The sequence below is a fragment of the Elephas maximus genome, chromosome 12, assembly GCF_024166365.1.
Source record: "Elephas maximus indicus isolate mEleMax1 chromosome 12, mEleMax1 primary haplotype, whole genome shotgun sequence".
Classification (NCBI taxonomy): Eukaryota; Metazoa; Chordata; class Mammalia; order Proboscidea; family Elephantidae; genus Elephas; species Elephas maximus.
The window spans coordinates 8,787,545-8,808,795 of record NC_064830.1 but is presented as its reverse complement, the minus strand read 5'-3'; positions in this window follow the sequence as shown (position 1 = coordinate 8,808,795).

The following is a 21,251-nucleotide window of genomic DNA, read 5'->3' as shown; positions in this document are numbered from 1 at the left end:
TCCTGCTCTACCTGGTATCAGCTGGGTTCTCACTCGTGGCTGCATTCAACGGGAACCTTGGTTGGCGGTAGAATGTCTAAGATGGTTTCACTCCTAGGCTGGCATCTCAGCTAGGGTAACTGGAATGGCTGGCGCTCTCTCTACTGGTCTCTCATTGTTCGGTAGTCTCGTTCTAGCACAGACTCCACTTCTTGATGGAAGAAGTATCATCAAAGCACATTGCCACAGGACATATGGGTGAGAAGGATTGTTATGGACAATTTGAAAACAATATACTACATCTCCTAAAGAGAAACACTCTGAAAACATATTAAAACTTATGAGTTAAAATTAAAAATTAGTCTGGGAAGTATGCTACTGTGTGTGTGTGTGGAGGGAGAGGCTAATGGTAGTGAATATTAAGGAAAGATTCTAGTTCACAAGTTTACCCCAAGCTTACCTTGCAAAAGAGCACATTCTCAATTTCTACTGAATACAGTTCTACAGTTTGCTTTCTATTGTAATGCTTTGGTCTCCAGTAAAATACAATCTTCCTAACCCAGGAGAAATTAATGCCATATTTTAAACTATACATCAGCATAGAAAGACATGGGATTTCATGACTCATAATATTTGATAAGAGTATCTGACATATTAGCAAAAATTTATGTATTTTTTATAGCATATCTGGCATATTATTAGCAAAGAATTAACTGATAAGCAATGAAATTCATTGTGTCATCGCATAGTTCATAAAAAATATGGCTCATTTTAATCCTATCCCAGTGGATGAACATGAAAGTACAGAGATTAAAACCAGCAACTGAACACTTGCTGATAAACTGGACATTCCATCTGGCCATATTCTTACTTTAATTAAGACATATTCTATTTTGGAATCAAATTGTGATCAGTGATTTTCAGATCAGAGAGTCCCAATACAGATTTTTTTTTAATGTAAATCAAATGTAACTATATACTTCTTTGTTGTTGTTGTTTGATGCCGTCAAGTCAGTTCCAAATCATAGCAACTCCATGTGACAGAGTAGAACTACTTCATAGGGTTTTCTAGGCTGCGATCTTTATGGAAGCAGGTTGTCCAGTCTTTCTGCCCAGGATCGGCTGGTGGTTTGAACTGCCAACCTTTTGGTTAGCAGTGGTGCTTAACCAGTTGCTCCACCAAAAAAAAAAAAAATTCCGTTTCCATAGAGTGGATTCCAACTCATAGCGACCCTATAAAGGCACCTTTAATTACTTTTAGGAGGAAGAAAAAATAATGCACTTCCTGACATTGCTAAGAGATAAATTATATAAGCCTTAAATGAGTTTCTCTCTCCTAGAAGTTTCTTAAAATTTGTCTTTAATGTCTGTAAATAGCCAGCTCTGGGACCTGATAGGCACCATGGGAAAACTATGAATCTTACTGAGGTCACCCAGAATAAAAAATGCTTGCAGACTGAGCAAAAAATGGACAAATGCCTCTGGAATGTGAGTCCTTAAGACTTTACATTTGGTGTTGGCAATAAATTTACATGGCTGTGGACTTTTCCTAAGTCTTGCTGGACAGAATTATTTTGTTGTTTGCCATTTGATCCCATCACATAAGTTTGAAAGATGTCCAGATTATAACATTATCTTCTGTAGAACAACTACTATTCAGCTAACACCAAATATGGCAGGTCTCACTGGACCCTTAATGCAAAGAACATCATGTGCGAAATGTGAACAAAAATGGCATGACTCACTTCCAGAGAAAAGGTTTAAGACCCATTTTAAACACGCCACTTTACCTTCCCACAACTACATCGATTATAGAAGGACTTGTAAAAAAATCAAACCTTAGTTGGCCTGGGTCCCTAAGGGAATTCAATGAGCAAAGCTCACATCGACCAAATGTGGACGTGTAGAATGAGCAAGAAGTGAATTTTTTAGAATGAGCAAGAATTGAATTTTTGTAGTATTAAGCCACTGAGTTTTGGGAGCTTTTTCCTTATCAGAGGATTGCTTCTCCTTATCCTGAGTAGTACACACTCTCCTACCTTGAGTAGTACAGTCACATGGGCTTGGAACATGAATTAATAAATTCATTCCAATCCATGAATTTAGTTTGAACAGATCCTAAGAAACTGCAATTAGGCACCAGTAGAAACAAAAACAAAATCTCTTTTGCTTCATTTAAAAGCAAGCTTCAAAGAATTCACAGAGAGAAAAGTTCTAAGAAGCAAGAGTTTATTTTTAAAAACCCACAAAAATGCACAAGTAAAAAAACCCTCCACAGGTGAGAGTCCTCAGGACAAACAAGAACTCCCAACTACCAAATAGAAACGTCATTTGGGGCTTCCACATATGCTGTATGAAGCTAGAAATAGCATCATTCCCACACTTATACCAAAAACTGCCCAGGCAATCTGAAAACTCACAACTTTGCTTGAACTCATAAAAGCTGAGGTGGGGTGCAACTAAAGAAATCAAACTCTAAGGAAAGATAGAAGCCTTCAAGGAGATATGTCATAAAAGCAAATGCCTACCTGGGGGCAGATGCCACAACCCATTTCTCACTGGCAAGGAACTCATCATCATGCTGAAGGCCAAGGATATGACCAAACCAACCCAAAAATCTCACCTTTGTGCGACTATCTCCTGGAAACACTCCTGGTACTAATTCTGTATCAGTCAGAGTTTGATGTTAGGTGCCATCAAGTCGGCTCCAACTCATAGCAACTCTTTGTATAACAGAAGGAAACGCTGCCAGGTCCTGCACCATCTTCACCATTGTTATATTTGAGCCTATTGTTACAGCCACTGTGTCAATCCCTCTCTTTGAGGGTCTTCCTCTTTTTTTTTCTCTGCCCATCTACTTTACCAAGCACAGAATCTTTCTCCAGGAACTGGAAATGAAGCCTTGCCATCCTTGCCATCTAATCAGGAGACCTTGTTGTGTTTTATGATGCCTGGATGACAGAGATATTTTCTGGGTTGCCCTTGGCCAGAATTGGTTCACAATCATCAGAAAAATGCTGCAGTCAAGGAAATGCAGATTGGGAGTACCAATCTGGAAGCCTCCTGCTGGGGTATTGATGGACTGGAGGGCAGGAAAAGTGTGGACTGGGACTGATAAGCAGAAAACACCCTAGCTGACTACAGGATGGTGGAGGCTGGGAAGCAAGCTGCTGAAGCTCCCTAGGAGGCTCACTGGGAATCTTTGACCTCAGGTAGGAGCAGCTGAAATTTTATGGGAAGCTTTTAATATGGGTAAGCACCACCGGACTTCCCCCCCAAGCACTGCTAGCAGCCGAACCTCAGGAGTGAGAAAAATACGAGTACTCTGGGAGTAGTAGGAAGAGAAACTTCTTTCCCCTGCAAGTACTTTCCAGGGTCCTACACTGACTATGTTTAACATCCTGCCAACTTAAAGGAAAAATCCTTACAGTATCCAGCTCCATTTCTGCATAGCAGGCAATGAAGAGTGAATGTGGAATTTCAAGGACATAAATTGATAACTAGTATATCCAGTAATGGCTCAAAGCAACACAGTTAAATGATACGAGTTTGGCTCTGACACTTGCTTCGTCTTTTAAGTTTTTTTTTTTTTTGCTTTTTATTTTTCTGGTAATTTTGTTGTTGAAAGTTGGATATGACATGTCTGATATCAGTAACTGCGTTTTAGGTTAATCTGGATACAAAAAAAAAAAAAAAACCTGTTGCTATCAAGTCGATTCCAACTCATAGCAACCCTATAAGACAGAGTAGAACTGCCCCATATGATTTCCAAGGAGCAGCTGGTAGATTCAGACGTTTGGTCAGCAGCCAAACATTTAACCACTGCACCACCAGGTCTGTGTTTAATATTTGTTTTAGCTGTTGGTGACAGAAGCTTCAGTTTCCTTATTTTGTTTGTTTTTTCTTTCATGTTGCCTTTGGTTTTCTGTAAAGATTCCTTCTTAAACAAAGTCTGTCTCTTGGAGCTCTCTCAATTGAAATTCTCTGTTTTTTATACTGGAGACCTGTGAATGTAGTAGATATTGGGGATGGGCAGTATTCTACTTAGTCTGTGCTAAAATATGTGTTTTGTGTTGTTTTACTGACTTTTGGTCTTTATGTCATTTTTTAGTGGGCCAGATTGCCTGGGCTGTGGCTTTAAGAATTATTTCTTAGCCTTTTTTTCTCCTGTTATGGGACAGTTCTACTCTGTCCTATAGGGTTACTGTGAGTCTGAATCAACCGGAAGGCAACATTTTTTGTTTTCCTTACATAAACCAGGAAAGCTGGTGGGAGAAGGGTGGTGGGAGTGGAATGGTCTAATTACTCTTCCAAGGTCAGAGAAATCTCTGGTATAGTAGTTTCCCTGGAGGGTAGGCCTTTGTTAGACGGAATGCCCTGGATGTATTACAAAATGTTTACTCCATCCCTCTCCCTCCATATTTCAAAATGGATGCTTTTCCCCTCCCCCTGCCAGGGAAACCCATGAAAGTGTGGGGGTACCCCTAAGACTGAGCCACCCGGAGCTTTTAACTCTCAAGCCAGCACACCCTCAGCATCTAGCAATTTGTCAATTGCCATTTAAGGTTCCTGTTAAACTCATCTTGATTTGATCAGCTGTACCGGAAGTTTTGAGGATGACAGTCTACACTGTGACCTCAATTCTCTGAAGCAAGTAAGAAAAGTCCTTGATTTTCAGTTTATTTAGCTTTTTTCTTGTGAGGATGGGAGAGATGATGTCCAAGCTTTTTGCATGCCAGAGCTAGTTCTGGAAGAGCAGAGCAGTATTGAGTTCTTCATTTTCAGATTTAGATAAACAAGTAAATAAACAAACATAATGAGGTGTAGAAATTAGGTGTGACTCACTCAGAGTCACAGTACTCAGTGATTACTTGAACGTGGATTTGAACTTGAACTTGTCCTTAACTCTGCTTGTCGCTTTTTCTCCTTTTGTGCTAGTATTTTGTTGTAAATTCAGTTGAAAAAAAAAAAAAAGGAGACAAAAGACTGTGAAATTTGACAGCGAAACATAGTCGTGGAGAACAAAATGTAGTGTTACTGAACAAGATTAGTAATCTAATATATTAGAGCACAAGATAAATTTTTCAAAAAGAGAATATTTCTTCGTGGAGAATTAGAGCCATCGGTGTGGTGTCTGGTATAGCATTAGAGCAATTCTGGAATCTACTCTTTATAGGCACAGTGGTACATGTACTCAGATTAATCCTAAATAGATGGAAATTCCAGTCTCCCTTTTATCAAGTTTGCAAAAGAATTTGTAGATAAGTTTCATAAACGATACTCACAAGCTTAAGTGTCTTGTACTCACCTAGTCATCATTATTATCAAGGAGGTGTTAACTGTCTCTAATGAATCCTGTCAAGTTTTTGTACAAAATGAGTTTGGCAGGCAATGTTTCTGCTCTTCTAAACTTTGTAATCTAATATAGACGATTTTGAAGCAGCCAGGTATACTGAGTGCTGTATAGATTTCTGACGTATCCTATGATCTAACAGGAAAAAAAAAGAAGTCACTGGAGTGGTGTGTTTGGCAGATGAATTTGAAAGGAGAATGTGTTCTTTCTCTTACAATTAGCCAGGGAAGTTTGATAAAAGATACAGAATTTTAATGGTTGCTCAGTATAGGTCAAGCCTCATTAGAGTTTATTGATTTTTGCCCAAGGCTGTTTTGAGACTCAGAGAGCTTGTGGTTTCCAGAGTAAGTTAAATTTTAAAGTAACTTTCAAGCATATATATTTCAAAAGTAATTGTTTAAAAGGAATTCTAACAGAAAGGAAAGACAGCACAGTGCGATGATTAAAAACATCAGATCCACACCCAGGTTGTCTCCGTGCAAAATCTAAGCTTTGCCACTTAGCTCTGAGACCTTTGGGAAGTTTCCTAAACTCTCTGTGAGTTGTTTAAATTATCTTTAAAATGACTCAGTTACTGCTCTGACAGAGATCACAATAGAGGGTCCCAGATAGAGCTGGAGAAAAATGTAGAACAAAATTCTAACTCAAAAAGAAAGAGCAGACTTGTTGGCCTGACAGAGACTGGAGAAACCCTGAGAGTATGGCCCCCGGACACCCTTTCAGCTCAGTAATGAGGTCACTCCTGAGGTTCACCATTCAGCCAAAGACTGATCAGGTCTATTGAACAAAACAAGACTAAAGGGGTGCACCAGCCCTGGGGCAAGGACTGGAAGGCAGGAGGGAACAGGAAAGCTGGTAATAGGGAACCCAAGGTTGAGAAGGGAGAGTGTTGACATGTCATGGAGTTGTTAACCAATATCAGAGAACAATGTGTGTACTGTTTGATGAGAAACTAGTTTGCTCTGTAAACCTTCATCTAAAGTACAATTAAAAAAAAAAAATGGAGTCAGTTAGTATAAGTTCCCCCATGTGGTTGTACTAAGTCTTATATATATGTATACATCTTCTCTTCAGTTATCAACTACCTCATTATCCAACATTTCACATTTACTACAACAGTAAAAAATGTACTGACTATTCTGCAAATTAACATAGTACCTCCAAGTAATGAAAGCCAAGGTGTGAGGCGAAAGTAACACTGGCTTTGATGGTTGAGGTTGTGCATCAGCTTGGCTGGGCCATGATTCTCAGTGGTTTTGCATTTATGTGATGATGTAATTTAACAGTTATGCAATGATGTAATTTAACAGTTATGTAATGATGTAATCATCCTTCATTTTGTAATCTGATGTGGTCACCCTCCATTTCTGAATAGTTTCTATTTTGCATAACAACCTGGTCTTTGGAAACTAACCATGTCAATATGTGAAGAGTGTGTGTGTGTGTGTGTGTGTGTGTGTATAAAGTTACTTTTGAAATATATAGGCTTCGAAACACTGTAAAATTTAACTTACTCTGGAAACTGTAATACACATGATCTCTGCTCTCTAAGTATAGGTTTATTCTGAGATACCAGGTAATGTTTTGTTGTTTTCTAAACTGTTCTTAAAAATACTTATTTTTACTTTTGTTTCTTTCTGGTACCTAATAATACAGAGTTTGTGTGTCTGTGTGTATTTATGTCAAATATGTTTATCTGTTGACCATAGTTCTTATTGATTGTAGAACCTCTCAAATTATCTTCATAAACAATCTATGGTTTGTTAACATAATTTTATTCCATTATTTATAATCCACATACCTCAATTTTTTTGTTTTTAAAAATAATTTTGCATCTATATATTTAAGAAAAACTACTTTATGATTATCTTCCTTAGTAGAGCCATTAAATGTGTTGTCAAAGTTATACTAAACAAAATTATTTAGGTAGTTTTATCCCTTCTTTATTTTGGAATTATTTGTGTGAGATAAGATTACTAACTGAAAGGTTTGGTCAAAGCTGTCCTATAAGCCCCAAAGTGTCTTATTCTTTTTTTGTGGTGGATGAACTAGAGGAGATTATTTTTGATTAGCTGCTAAGTTTTTTTAATGTCTTTTTCAGGTACCATATTTGCCTGATTTTTGCATTAATGTTTAAAATTTATATTTCAAAAATTATATAAATTATCTCCTTTTTTCAAAATTATTGGCACAAAATTATTCACACTTTTGTTAAAAGTATGTTAATTTTTCATAATACTGTTTATTTTGCACCCCTAATCTGGTGGCTTTCAAGACGTGGTCCTCAGACCAAAAATCCACATCACCTGGAAACATTGAGAAGTGCAAAATCTCAAGCCTTACCCCAGGCTCACTGAACTGGAGTGTCTCTTGGTGAGGCCCATTGATCTGTGTTTCACAGTCTGCAAATGATTATGGTGCATATTAAAGTATGAAAACCTCTACTCTGTCTTTAGGAGTCCCTGGGCATCATTAGGAAACTCTGGTGGCATAGCGGTTACGTGCTATGGCTGCTAACCAAAAGACTAGTGGTTCAGCTCCACCAGGTGCTCCTTGGAAACTCTATGGGGCAGTTCTACTGTGTCCTATAGGGTCACTATGAGTCGAAATCGACTTGATGGCAATGGGTATTTTTTTGTAGGGGTGTTATAAAGGATAGCGGTTTGGGTTCATCCATGGAAGAAAGGTGTGGCAATTTACTTCTGAAAAACCAGACGTTGAAAGCCCTAGGAAGCACAGTTCTACTCTGACACACCTGGGTTCTCCATGAGTTGGAACTGACTCAGCAGCAACTGGGTGGTTAACCCACGCCACCACTGCCTCGAGTCGATTTCGACTCATAGCGACCCTATACGACAGAGTAGAACTGTGGTGGTTACCCTCTCTTTATTAAAATCCCCTATTTCAGGGCATTTTTGTTTACTCAGGACTTCCCCTTCCCTTCTCTTTCCTTCCCTACTCTATTTTGACATGACATAGAAATTTACCATTCCATAAGAAGAAATGAGACTCAAATGGCACAATGTTTTCTGCTTGCCAATTGTAAGTAAAAGACATCAAGGCCCTTTAGAATGGTGGAGCCTTAAGGTGGATGGAGCCTACATTGCTGATTTACTACCTGGAACGCCATCCAACAAATATTCTAGTAAACTTTACAGGGAGAATATATATATATATATTTATCACAGTGAGTTTTCAGAGTTCATCCATTATAGGAACTAGCAATGCCTTAATACAAAGCCGACAAATATACACAGACTTTCCCAATCTGATAGATAACACAATGGAATGCCATTATTGTTCTAATTTTCCATAATTCAATTGCAGTTAAGGATTCACATATTTTCCTTGACCACCTGACCTTTATTTTATTAATGGGCATGCCAGTGTATTTTTTCTTACTGGCATGTGAAAGCTCATTATGGACTGAGAAAGTCCACCCTGTATGATATGGGTCATAAATGTTTCACTCTTTTATGATTAATACATTAATTTATTTCCATTGTTTTTAAGCAAAAATAAGATATTTCTAACTTTTTTAAAGTGAAATATATGAACGTTTTCCTTTATGATTATGAAGTGTTGTATGTTGCATAAGTAAAAGGTTTCCTCACCCATAAATTAAAAAATATACACCCACAATATTAAGTATTTTTAAATTTTTAAATATTTCCAGATTTCAAAACATCTTAAATTGGCTTATTTTAAGGAAAAAGCTAGTGATGTAGCTACACATGTATGCATACACACACACACAGTCATATTTGATTGGATGAAATGACTCACTGATTTTTCCAATACTACTTTATTGAATAATATTTCTTTTTCCTTTTTTTGCCAACTGATTTGAAATTCGAGCTTCATCATAAAATTAATGTTTATATGTTCTTTGATTTACTTCTTGACTTTTCTCTGTTTATTCTGACATTAAACTACTAGCATAAAAATATTTCAATTATTGTAGCTCTATAGTGATTATATTTCTTAATGGTCCCACTCATTTCTGAATTTTCTTAGCTCTAAGAGAGCATTTCTCAAAGATTTATGAGCTTTAGTATTAGATGAAACTTTCCAGTCCTGTTTGACCAATTTTCCTCCTAACATATCACCACAGGTATTACATCCATATGGCAAAGTTCAGTGGAAGGAGTTTTGGGCTGCTTTATCAGAACAGACTGCTTGCTGCAGCCCGATGTCCAGAAAGGCCTAGTGAATCCTTGAAAGTTTGTAATCTTCAGCATCTAATTATTTACCCAGATTAATCCGAATTTCTTAGACAACTTGGTGAGCCATATCAAACCAGATAAGCCTTATATTTTACTTTAAAACCTGTTTTTAACAAGCAATTCTATTAGCTCAACCTATGGAATTTTGTTTTGAATTAAAATATTCTAACTCCATCGAGAAAAAAAGTAATATTGGCTGCTTATTCAAGGCCGGAATAACACGCTGATATTGTTGTTGTCATTGCTATTAGGTGCTGTCAAGTCAGTTCTGACTCATAGCAACCCTATGTACAATAGGACAAAATGCTGCCTGGTCCTGTACCATGCTGTGGTCTTTGATCTTCATCAGTAAGTGCTTCAAGTCCTCTTCACTTTCGCAGATAAAGTTGGGTCATCTGCATAACGGAGGTTGTACTAAAATAGTAAAAAAAAAAATTCAAAATTATCTTGAGGCAACTGTAGCAAAAGATAAAGATGCTTGGTCTACATCTTTTTTAAAAAATATATGTATATATATCCTCAGAAATGAATTATTTTCTTCTAGGGGAGAATTAAGAATTTCATCCCAATCATCACAAAGCACAACTCTCTTGCTTTAGTACTGACCTGTGGGCACAGGCATCATACAGCAAAATGAATTTAGACAGGAAGGAAAGGAAGCACACGTACAGTTTGGTAAACAGAAAGGCAATGCACTCCCATCTGAGCACGTAGGGAACTTGAGTTTCCTCTCCTTGCCCATACTGGGCTCACAGGAAACCCATGGTTTTACCTGAGGCTGTAGACATTCCACACCACAGTCTTTCTGGCTCACTCCCATCTCAGTCACCATTCTCAGTTATCAGCTGAAAGTTAGCAAACCATCCTCTTCTTTTCTCTGTCCCCATCGAAGTTTTCCCAGGATGACTTCATGCATTTGCAGACTTATTTCTTTGCCATCTCTTAATTTACACAAGGCATGCAGTTTGAAGAAAAAATGAACAAAAACAGAACTCCATACTTATTATTCTCTCTGTAACTCTACCTTTTCCTCTCCACCCTTGTCCTAGCTTAAAGTCGTTCATTTACCCATTTTTATTCAAATCGAGAAGTGTAAGGGACAGTTTCTCTAGGATTATATATATATATATAGTACAATCACTCTTTTGAGAACAATACTTACTGGGACTCAGTTCATAGTCCTCTTCTGCAATCACCACCTACTCCCACAGTCATGGATGTTCTTCGCTGCAGCTGTCAAGTGGTGGTTTTGGCAGTGTTTGGTCTCCATGTGGTGTATGATTTCAGAAGGGTGAAGGTGGACACTGTGCCAGGAAGAAAATATCTATTACTACTTTGAAAACTATCTCCAAGAGTCTTATATACTAGAGAAGAATTTAATCTATTTGGCAGTTAGGTTTTTTCTTCTTTTATGTTCAAAGATTGTAGTGTTTTATCTCTACCAATCTATTATTAAAGAGAGTGGAGAGGAGCTGTTAGTAATTGGGATTTTAGAAATCCCATTGCAAATTCAGATTCTCAGACTCCTAACATTATATGCATATTCACACTGCATTATATTTTTTTAAATAAGATGTGTTACTCTGCATCTATTATTAGACGTTGGAAGGAAGAGAAGCAATCAAGTGAAATTGTTCTATTATGGTGTTTAATGATGACTGTGGGTGGGAACATATTCAGTGATATCTCCAGGAAGCTGCCTATGGAAATGCCAGTTTTTGAAAAATAAAGGCAATTTTCAAACAATGGGATGCTCTTATTGTTTTGAAAGGAAGGTGCAAAGAGTAAGGAACATGGACCTTTGAATTTATTTTTAAATCAGCACGGGTAGGATTAAAACCTTGTCACCCATGTTACAATGCAGATTTCTTTAGAACATTCCATTCAGAGAAAATTGTCAAAGAAGTAGAAGACTAGTATGTGATTGAAGTTCTAATGAATTAATACTATTTAATAAGTTAAACTACAAAATTTTGTGTATACCAAAATTTAACATGGAAATCAGTAATAGGTTCAAAAAAAAAAATCACATGAGATCATGTAGTTAATTCCTTTTACTGTTGTAGATATTGGAGCCCACAGAGGTCACAAGGCTTGGCTTGATCAAGGTCATAGAGCTAATTATTTTGATTTAGGACTAGAGCTCAGGTTTGCTATAATCCCTCGCCCATTTTAATTTTATTCCATTATATTCTGTGCTTTGTGGCAGAGAAGTGTAGACCTGAATATAGTAATACTTTGTAGGGTATTGGGAGGTAATGACAAGAGAAAAATAAAATATTTGCCGACAATACTATGTAAAATGGGAAGGATTTAATCAAATGTAACGTAGTCGAAGATCTTTGCATAATCTGGGATGAGGGCAGAAAAAAGTATTTTAGACTGTTAAGTATGTTTTCTAGTATTTTAAGGATAAAACTAAACCCCATTGCCATCTAATTGATTCCGACTTACAGTGACCCTACAGGACAGGGTATAACTGCCCCATAGGGTTTCCAAAGCTGTAATCCTTACATCAGTAGAAAAAATAGTAGGCTGAGGCGTTTTCCTCCCACCGCATCTGGGGGGTTCAAACCGCCGACCTTTCCTTAGCAGCAGTGCACTTATCCATTGTGCTACCTGGGCTATTTTAAGGATAACCAGTAAAAAATAGAAAAATAAGATTTAAAATTCAAATAAGTAGAAACAAACAAACAAAAAAAAAGGATTCAAAATAACTGAATCTAAGAGGAAGAAGAAACCCCACATGTCTATCAGTTTGTCGTACTGTGGGAGCTTGTGTGTTGCTGTGATGCTGGAAGCTATGCTGTCGGTATTCAGATACCAGCAGGGTCACCCATGGAGGACAGGTTTCAGCTGAGCTTCCAGACTAAGACAGACTAGGAAGAAGCACCCGGCAGTCTACTTCTGAAAAGCATTAGCCAGTGAAAACTTTATGAATAGCAGCAGAACATTGTCTGATATCGTGCTGGAAGATGAGCCCCCCAGGTTGCAAGGCACACAAAAGATGACTGGGGAAGAGCTGCCTCCTCAAAGTAGAGTTGACCTTAATGATGTGGATGGAGTAAAGCTTTCGGGACCTTCATTTGCTGATGTGGCACACGACTCAAAATGAGAAGAAACAGCTGCAAACATCCATTAATAATCAGAACCTGGAATGTATGAAGTATGAATCTAGGAAAATTGGAAATTGTCAAAAATGAAATGGAATGCATAAACATCGATATCCTAGGCATTGGTGAGCTGAAATGGACTGGTATTGGCCATTCTGAACCGGACAATCATGTAGTCTACTATGCTGGGAATGACAACTCCAAGAGGAATGGTGTTGCATTCATAGTCAAAAAGAACGTTTCAAGATCTATCCTGAAGTACAACGCTGTCAGTGATAGGATAATATTCACACTCCTACAAGGAAGACCAGTTAATACGACTGTAATTCAAATTTATGCACCAACCACTAGGGCCAAAGATGAAGAAATAGAAGATTTTTATCAGCTGCTGCAGTCTGAAATTGATCAAACATGCAATCAAGATGCATTGATAATTACTGGTGATTGGAATGTGAAAGTTGGAAACAAAGAAGAAGGATCAGTAGTTGGAAAATATGGGCTTGGTGATAGGAACAATGCCAGAGATCGAATGATAGAATTCTGCAAGACCAACGACTTCTTCATTGCAAATACCTTCTTTCACCAACATACGCGGCAACTATACACATGGACCTCGTCAGATGGAACACACAGAAATCAAATTGACTACATCTGCGGAAAGAGACGATGGAAAAGCTCAATATCATCAGTCAGAACAAGGCCAGGGGCCGACTGTGGAACAGACCATCAATTGCTCATATGCAGGTTCAAGCTGAAACTGAAGAAAATCAGAGCAAGTCCATGAGGGCCAAAATATGACCTTGAGTATATCCTACCTGAATTTAGAGACCATCTGAAGAATAGATTTGATGCATTGAACACTAGTGACCGAAGACCAGACGAGTTGTGGAATGACATCAAGGACATCATCCATGAAGAAAGCAAGAGGTCACTGAAAAGACAGGAAAGAAAGAAAAGACCAAGACGGATGTCAGAGGAGACTCTGAAACTTGCTCTTGAGCATTGAGCAGCTAAAGCAAAAGGAAGAATTGATGAAGTAAAAGAACTGAACAGAAGATTTCAAAGGGCCTCTGGAGAAGACAAAGTATTATAATGACATGTGCAAAGAGCTGGAGATGGAAAGCAAAAAGGGAAGAACACGTTCGGTGTTTCTCAAGCTGAAAGAACTGAAGAAAAAATTCAAGCCTTGAGTTGCAATAGCGAAGGATTCCATGGGGAAAATATTAAATGACGCAGGAAGCATCAAAAGAAGATGGAAGGAATACACAGAGTCATTATACCAAAAAGAATTAGTCGATATTCTACCATTTCAAGAGGTGGCTTATGATCAGGAACCGATGGTACTGAAGGAAGAAGTCCAAGCTGCTCGGAAGGCATTGGTGAAAAACAAGGCTCCAGGAATTGATGGAATATCAATGGAGATGTTTCAACAAACAGATGCAGCGCTGGAGGTGCTCACTTGTCTATGTCAAGAAATATGGAAGTCAGCTTCCTGGCCAACTGACTGGAAGAGATCCATATTTATGCCTATTCCCAAGAAAGGTGATCCAACTGAATGTGGAAATTATAGAACAATATCATTAATATCACACACAAGCAAAATTTTGCTGAAGATCTTTCAAAAACTCCTGCAGCAGTATATGGACAGGGAATTGCCAGAAATTCAGGCCGGATTCAGAAGAGGACTTGGAACCAGGGATATCATTGCTGATGTCAGATGGATCCTGGCTGAAAGCAGAGAATACCAGAAGGATGTTTACCTGTATTTTATTGACTATGCAAAGGCATTCGACTGTGTGGATCATAACAAACTATGGATAACATTGCAAAGAATGGGAATTCCAGAACACTTAATTGTGCTCATGAGGAACCTTTACATAGATCAAGAGGCAGTTGTTGGGACAGAACAAGGGGATACTGATTGGTTTAAAGTCAGGAAAGGTGTGCGTCAGGGTTGTATTCCTCACCATACCTATTTAATCTGTCTGCTGAACAAATAATCCGAGAAGCTGGACTATATGAGGAAGAACGGGGCATCAGGATTGGAGGAAGACTCATTAACAACCTGATTTATGCAGATGATACAACCTTGTTTGCTCTAAGTGAAGAGGACTTGAAGCACTTACTAATGAAGATCAAAGACCATAGCCTTCAGTATGGATTACACCTCAACATAAAAAATAAATAAAAGGAAACAAAAATCCTCACCACTGGACCAATGAGCAACATGATGATAAACGGAGAAAAGATTGAAGTTGTCAAGGGTTTCAGTTTACTTGGATCCGCAATCAACAGCCATGGAAGCAGCAGTCAAGAAATCAAAAGACGCATTGCATTGGGCAAATCTGCTGCAAAGGACCTCTTCAAAGTGTTGAAGAGCAAAGATGTCACCCTGAAGACTAAGGTGCGCCTGACCCAAACCATGGTATGTTCAATCACATCATATGTATGTGAAAGCTGGACAATGAATAAGAAAGACTGAAGAAGAGTTGACGCCTTTGAATTGTGGTGTTGGCAAAGAATATTGAATATACCATGGACTGCCAAAAGAACAAACAAATCTGTCTTGGAAGAAGTGCAGCCAGAATGCTCCTTAGAGGCAAGGATGGCAAGACTGTGTCTTACATACTTTGGACAAGTTGTCAGGAGGGATCAGTCCCTGGAGAAGGACATCATGCTTGGCAGAGTACAGGGTCAGTGGAAAAGAGGAAGACCCTCAACGAGGTGGATTGACACAGTGGCTGCAACAATGAGCTCGAGCATAACAACGATTGTAAGGATGGCTCAGGACCGGGCAGTGTTTCGTTCTGTTGTACATAGGGTCGCTATGAGTCGCTACCGACTTGATGGCACCTGACAACAACAACAGCAGCAACGAAAGGAGGAAGGAAAAGAGAAAATGGTGCTTAGGATACCAGTTGCGGTGCAGTTGATTCTGACTCCTGGCAACGCCCCCTGTACCATAGTAGAGCTGTGTTCCACAGGGTTTTTAACGGCTGGTTCTGTGTAAGTACATCACCGTCTTTCTTCCGAGGCGCCTCCAGGTGAACTGAATCTCCAACCTTTCAGTTATCATCCAAGCACGTTAACCGTTTGCACTACTCAGGGACTCCAGAGCTTAGAATAAGCAATGCAAGTAAAAATCACAAACAAGATCTTTGCAATAAATCTCATTTTTAACTAATCACAGCTTAGTCCACTTTTTTTTTTCTTCTTCTCCTTGCTCTTTTTCTATTGGTTTCATTTTTGTTAGCTGCCACCGAGTTGATTCTGACTCATGGCAGCCCCATGTGTGCAGAGTAAAATTGCTCCATAGAGTTTTCTAGGCTGTGACCCTTTCGAAGCAGATTGCCAGGCCTGTCTTCTGAGGTGCCTCTGGATGACTTTGAACCAACAAACTTTTTTCTAATAGTTGAGCGTTTAACCATTTGTGCCACCCAGGGACTCCACTGGCTTCATACTATGGCAATATTGAAATTAGATAGTAGCTTCTCCGTTGTCCCAGGATTTCTCAATATTTGATTTGAATTCATATTTTACTCTCAGTTAATATTCATAAAACCATTAGTAAACTTATTCTACTTTTATATATTCCTTCCATTCTCCTCTTATTTAAATACTTGTACTGTAGCAACAGTGTTAGGGCACAGAGCCATTAAATGCTATAAAGGTAAATATGTATTTAATATTATATATTATTATAGCAATGGGTCTTATAGTTATACATAATATTATTATATATCAATTCTTATGCCAATGTCTGTCAAGTCATTTTGGTTATCTGAAGCTCATTCTTAAATAGATCTCTTAGGAAATAGTCATGAGAAAAACACATACTAAGTTTTTCATGTTCATAGCGGTTTGTGGTCTTTATATTTAAAATCACTTAAAGAGAAAAACAGTATCCTTGCCTCTTTCTTTCTTAAGGATCTGAAATATGTTACTTAACTGTCTTCTCAAAAAATCTGTTTTCATTTCTTTGTAAGTGACTTGGTCTTACTGTCTGGATGTTTATTTATTTATTTATTCTTTGTTTTTTTTTAATCCACTAATTTTAGAAGAGGCATCTATGTTGGTCATTCTGGATTAATTTTTCCAGGTGTTCATCGTACCCTGACAATATGTAGTTTCGAGACTTTTATTAAAAATATTTGTGTAATTGGCTTGAGATTCAGTCTTTACAGAAGTTTTTGTTATGGTGTTTTTTATATCTAGTTTTTTTTTTTTTCTCAAATCCTTATAATTCATTTCTTCATATCTTTTCTGCTTCTAGAATTCCACTGCCTGAAATCATTCTTGAAAGTGATATATCCATTCACGAATACTTTAACATTCGTTTTTACCATGGAGAATGCAATAGCTTATCAACTTAATAGAAAAGTTTGCTGAGAGGGAGTGATCGTTTTTTCTCACCTTTAGGATACACTAACGTGTAACTTTATCAGTGCATTAATCTAGCAGCAACTCCGTGCACTTAAATTCAGTTCCGTAGATTCAGTGTTTCTAGCTCTTTGTCAGAGGCGATGAGGAAATTGATTTCCTAAAGAGCTCACAATTTTATTCAAGATGAAAAATAAAATCAAGAAACAACATGAAGATAACAGAGTTATGATCAAGAACTAAAATATGCTGTGGATATATTAATTTTAGTGATCAGAGAATTTTTGATAATATATAACAAGAAGCTTTGAAATTTGCACAACCTTGACAATTGAGCAGTGGCGATGGCATAAAAGGAAGCATTTGGGCTCTTCTAGCAAATATGACTACATCTAGCTTTGCTGGCATGAATGCTTCACCTCGTGGATCATACAAACAGTCCAAACCATGTAGCACACTCAGTGTGGACCACACGGTTAAGACATGGACTCTGAATTCTGAAAGACTAGATTTCTGTCTGATTTCCTGTCCTTGTTGACTGTGGAACTTTGATCAAGCTATTTAACTACGCCTGAATTTCCCCCTCATAAAATTGTGATTAAAATATTGTGAACTTAGCTTTCATTGGGATTTAGGTATTTCATGAAAAATGCTTAGCATAGTACCTAACAGATAGCAATTGCTCAATAAAAGCCTCCCCAAAAGAACATCACACAAACACACACACGCAAGTAAAATGTACCCACAGAGAACCCAAAATTTGGGGCTTTAGAGTTGGAGACAAAAGAATGGGAAAATTAGAGTTACAAGTAAAAAAAAAAAAAAAAAAACCAAGAAATCTGGGACCATATAATTTTGGAGGAAAGACCATTTAAGAAGCTATCTAAGCTGGAAGAATGAACAAATCTGTCTTGAAAGTATGGCCAGAATGGTCCTTAGAAGCAAGGATGGTGAGATTTTTTCTCATTTACTTTAGACATGTTATCAGAACGGACAGGTTCCTGGAGAAGGACATCATACTTAGTAAAGTATAGGGTCAGTGCAAAAGGGGAAGATCCTCAAGGACATGGATTGACACAGTAGCTGCAACAATGGGCTCAAACATAACAATGATTGTGAGGATGGCGCAGGACTGGGTGGTGTTTCGTTCTGTTGTACACAGGGTCGCTATGAGTCGGACCGACTTGATGGCACCTAACAACATCTAGGCCACTGCTCTCACTGTACAAATTAGGAAATAGGTTCAGGAAGTTGTACGCCTTACTTAAAATCACACGCCTGGTTAGCCTCAGAAAATGGAAATGGAATTTAAAAAAAAAGCTCAGTTCAGTTCCTGAATTATATTTATGTATTCAAAATGGGGAATAAGGTTGAATGCGTCAAATAACTCCTTTATCAATCCCAACTCCTACGCTATTATTATCATAACACCATAAAGTGGCGTTTTGTTATTCTCAATAGAAAAAACATTGCTTCATCTATTCATCTATTTTGCTATTCTATATGAATGACCTCCAAACCAAAACCCATTGCCATAGAGTTGATTTCATTTCGTAGCGACCCTATAGAACAGAGTAGAACTGGCTCCTAGGATTTCCAAGGAGCGGCTGGTGAATTCGAACTGCTGACCTTTTGGTTAGTAGCAGTAGCTCTTAACCACTGAGCAACCATGGCTCCATAAGCTGCTGAGTGAGAATATAACCTAAAAACCTAACCCACAGCCACCGAGTTGATTCCGACTCATAGTGACCCTATAGGACAGAGTCGAACTGCCCCACAGAGTTTCCAGGGAGCACCTGGTGGATTTGAACTGCCAACCTTTTGGTTAGCAGCCATAACACTTAACCACTATGCCACCAGGGTTTAGTGAGAATACAGCAGAGGCTAAAACTCAGGTGCCACTTCAAAAGTCTTACTTAATAAACTTTAAAACAAAGTATTTTCTTATCTGCTTCTATTTTTAGTATTATCTAGTGATAGAATTTTCACCTAGACCCACAAATAAAACCTGGCATAAATTGCGAACCGCGAGCACTCCATTGGAGAAAGATGGATTCTTAGACATCCCTTAAGTGTACAGCAGGTCTTGCTGGTGTTATATGTTTTCACAGGTAACCAGGGCCATTGCTAATAATGAAACAGAAAAGAAAATACTCATACTCTCTTCATTGTGTTCTGGATAAAGTAAGTCAGAATTTGATGGACAATAAAGACTACCTTGAATACAAAAAGTCCTAAATGAAGGCAAGGATAGCTTTGGGATAGTGAGTAATATAGGGGAAGGAAAGCCTCACAATCAGCCTTAGTAATTGCACATTTATTATAGGTTTTCTGTATATGAATAAGATACAGATCTTTGTCGTTACTGGAATGTCATTGTTACTGATCTGGGTACACTAGCTCAGTGTGTCCCAAATGTTCTGATTATATGAATTACCTGGAGTCCGTGTTAAAGTTATAACATCTGCATGCAACTGCTCTTGACGTTCTGATTAGTGGTTCTGGAATGTGGCTCTGGAATCACAGTGATTATTTGCTCTCTCCTTCTCTTCCTCCCTTAAAGAATTAGGAGACTCAGAAGCTCTTCTAGAAATTTTGATTTTTATAGTCATCCAAATTCTGGATGCATGTAAAATATTAATGTAAATGCTCTTAAATTAATGCTTTAGTACATGTTTTTACTATGTTTTAGGAAAAGACATAGTTTTTTTCCCATTATTTTAATTTTGGCATGCTTTCTTGTTAATAGAACTGTAAATTAAAATTCAATGCTTAATAAAGAATCAATTTAATAGTGCATTTACAGTGAAGTACACAAAGAAACACTTCAGTTAGTGAAATGCATTTTTGTACCTTAAATGATTATACTACAGAATACACGAGTTGCAAAATTGTATTATGATTATACATGAATTTGCATTATTTATGTCTAAAACTATAAGCATTTTGTTTTCTATTGCTGTATATGAAATCTATATAGGTTGTATATGAATATGAATTAAAATGAAACATTCCATCCATTTATAAAATACGATTCTTTAAAAGTAAAAATGTTAAAATGGGCATTTTGTACCCATTAGCCTGTGCAGGTCTGGGATCTCTAAATTAACTATTATAAAAAAATTAGTTTTGAGGTTTTATGTCACTATCAAACACCTTACTTCTCTCATGCACAAAGAAAACTATAGGAAATATAATAAGACTATTGAAATGAAAAATAAATAAGATGTTTGATTTTTTAATTGATCTCATATTTCAGCCATTATAAGCTAGCTTTATTTTCTGTTTTTATGTACACAATATGTTGGCTGAAAGTGTGGACTTCATGAGACTCTGATGTATTAAGGAAAGAGAAAAACCTACAAAAAGCGGTAAATACACGTATCAGTAGAGAATGTGATGCTACTTCTGGCCATTGAGAAGTAAGAGTCCCTGGTTCTAAACAGTTTTGCTAAACAACCGTGAACTGGAGCAGATCATAAAGTGTCTCGAGACACCATTTCCCACATCTTTATAATGAGGAGACCCCATTAGGCTTCTGTTGTGCATTGAATTGTGTCCCTCCAAAAAAGGTACGTCCAAGTCCTAATCCTCAGTACCTCTACTGATTTGTAAGTAGAGTCTTCACAGACGTAATTAGCTTAAGATGATGTCATACTGAACTAGGGTGGACCTGAATCCAATGACTGATGTCCTTATCAAAAGAGCAAAATCTGGACATAGAGACACACAGAGATGAGAAGAAGGCCAGGTTACATGGAGACAGAGATCAAAGTGATACAGCTGTAAACCAAGAAACACCTTTGATTGCCAGCAGCACCAGAAGCTGGGAAGAACCAAGGAAAAATCTTCCCCTAGAGCCTTCAGAGAGACCATGGCTCTGCGGAAACCTTGATTTCAAATTAGGAGCCTCCAGAACTACGAGAGAGTAACTTCTGTTGTTTTAAGTCATCCAGTTTGAGTACTTTGTTTTTGCAGCCTTAGGAAACTAAAACAGCTTCTCTAACTCTTTTCTAATAGCCTGTAATTCTGTGTCCACATTTAAATGGTAATTATGGGGATATTTAAGGATGTCCACTGCACTTGTGCATCACTACAGCTTAAAATCCTCTATGCTCAGGATGGAGCTGGAAATATCACTTCCCAGAAGACAAAAAGGACTATGGGAGCTAATATTCTTCATTGGAGGATGAAGGAGAA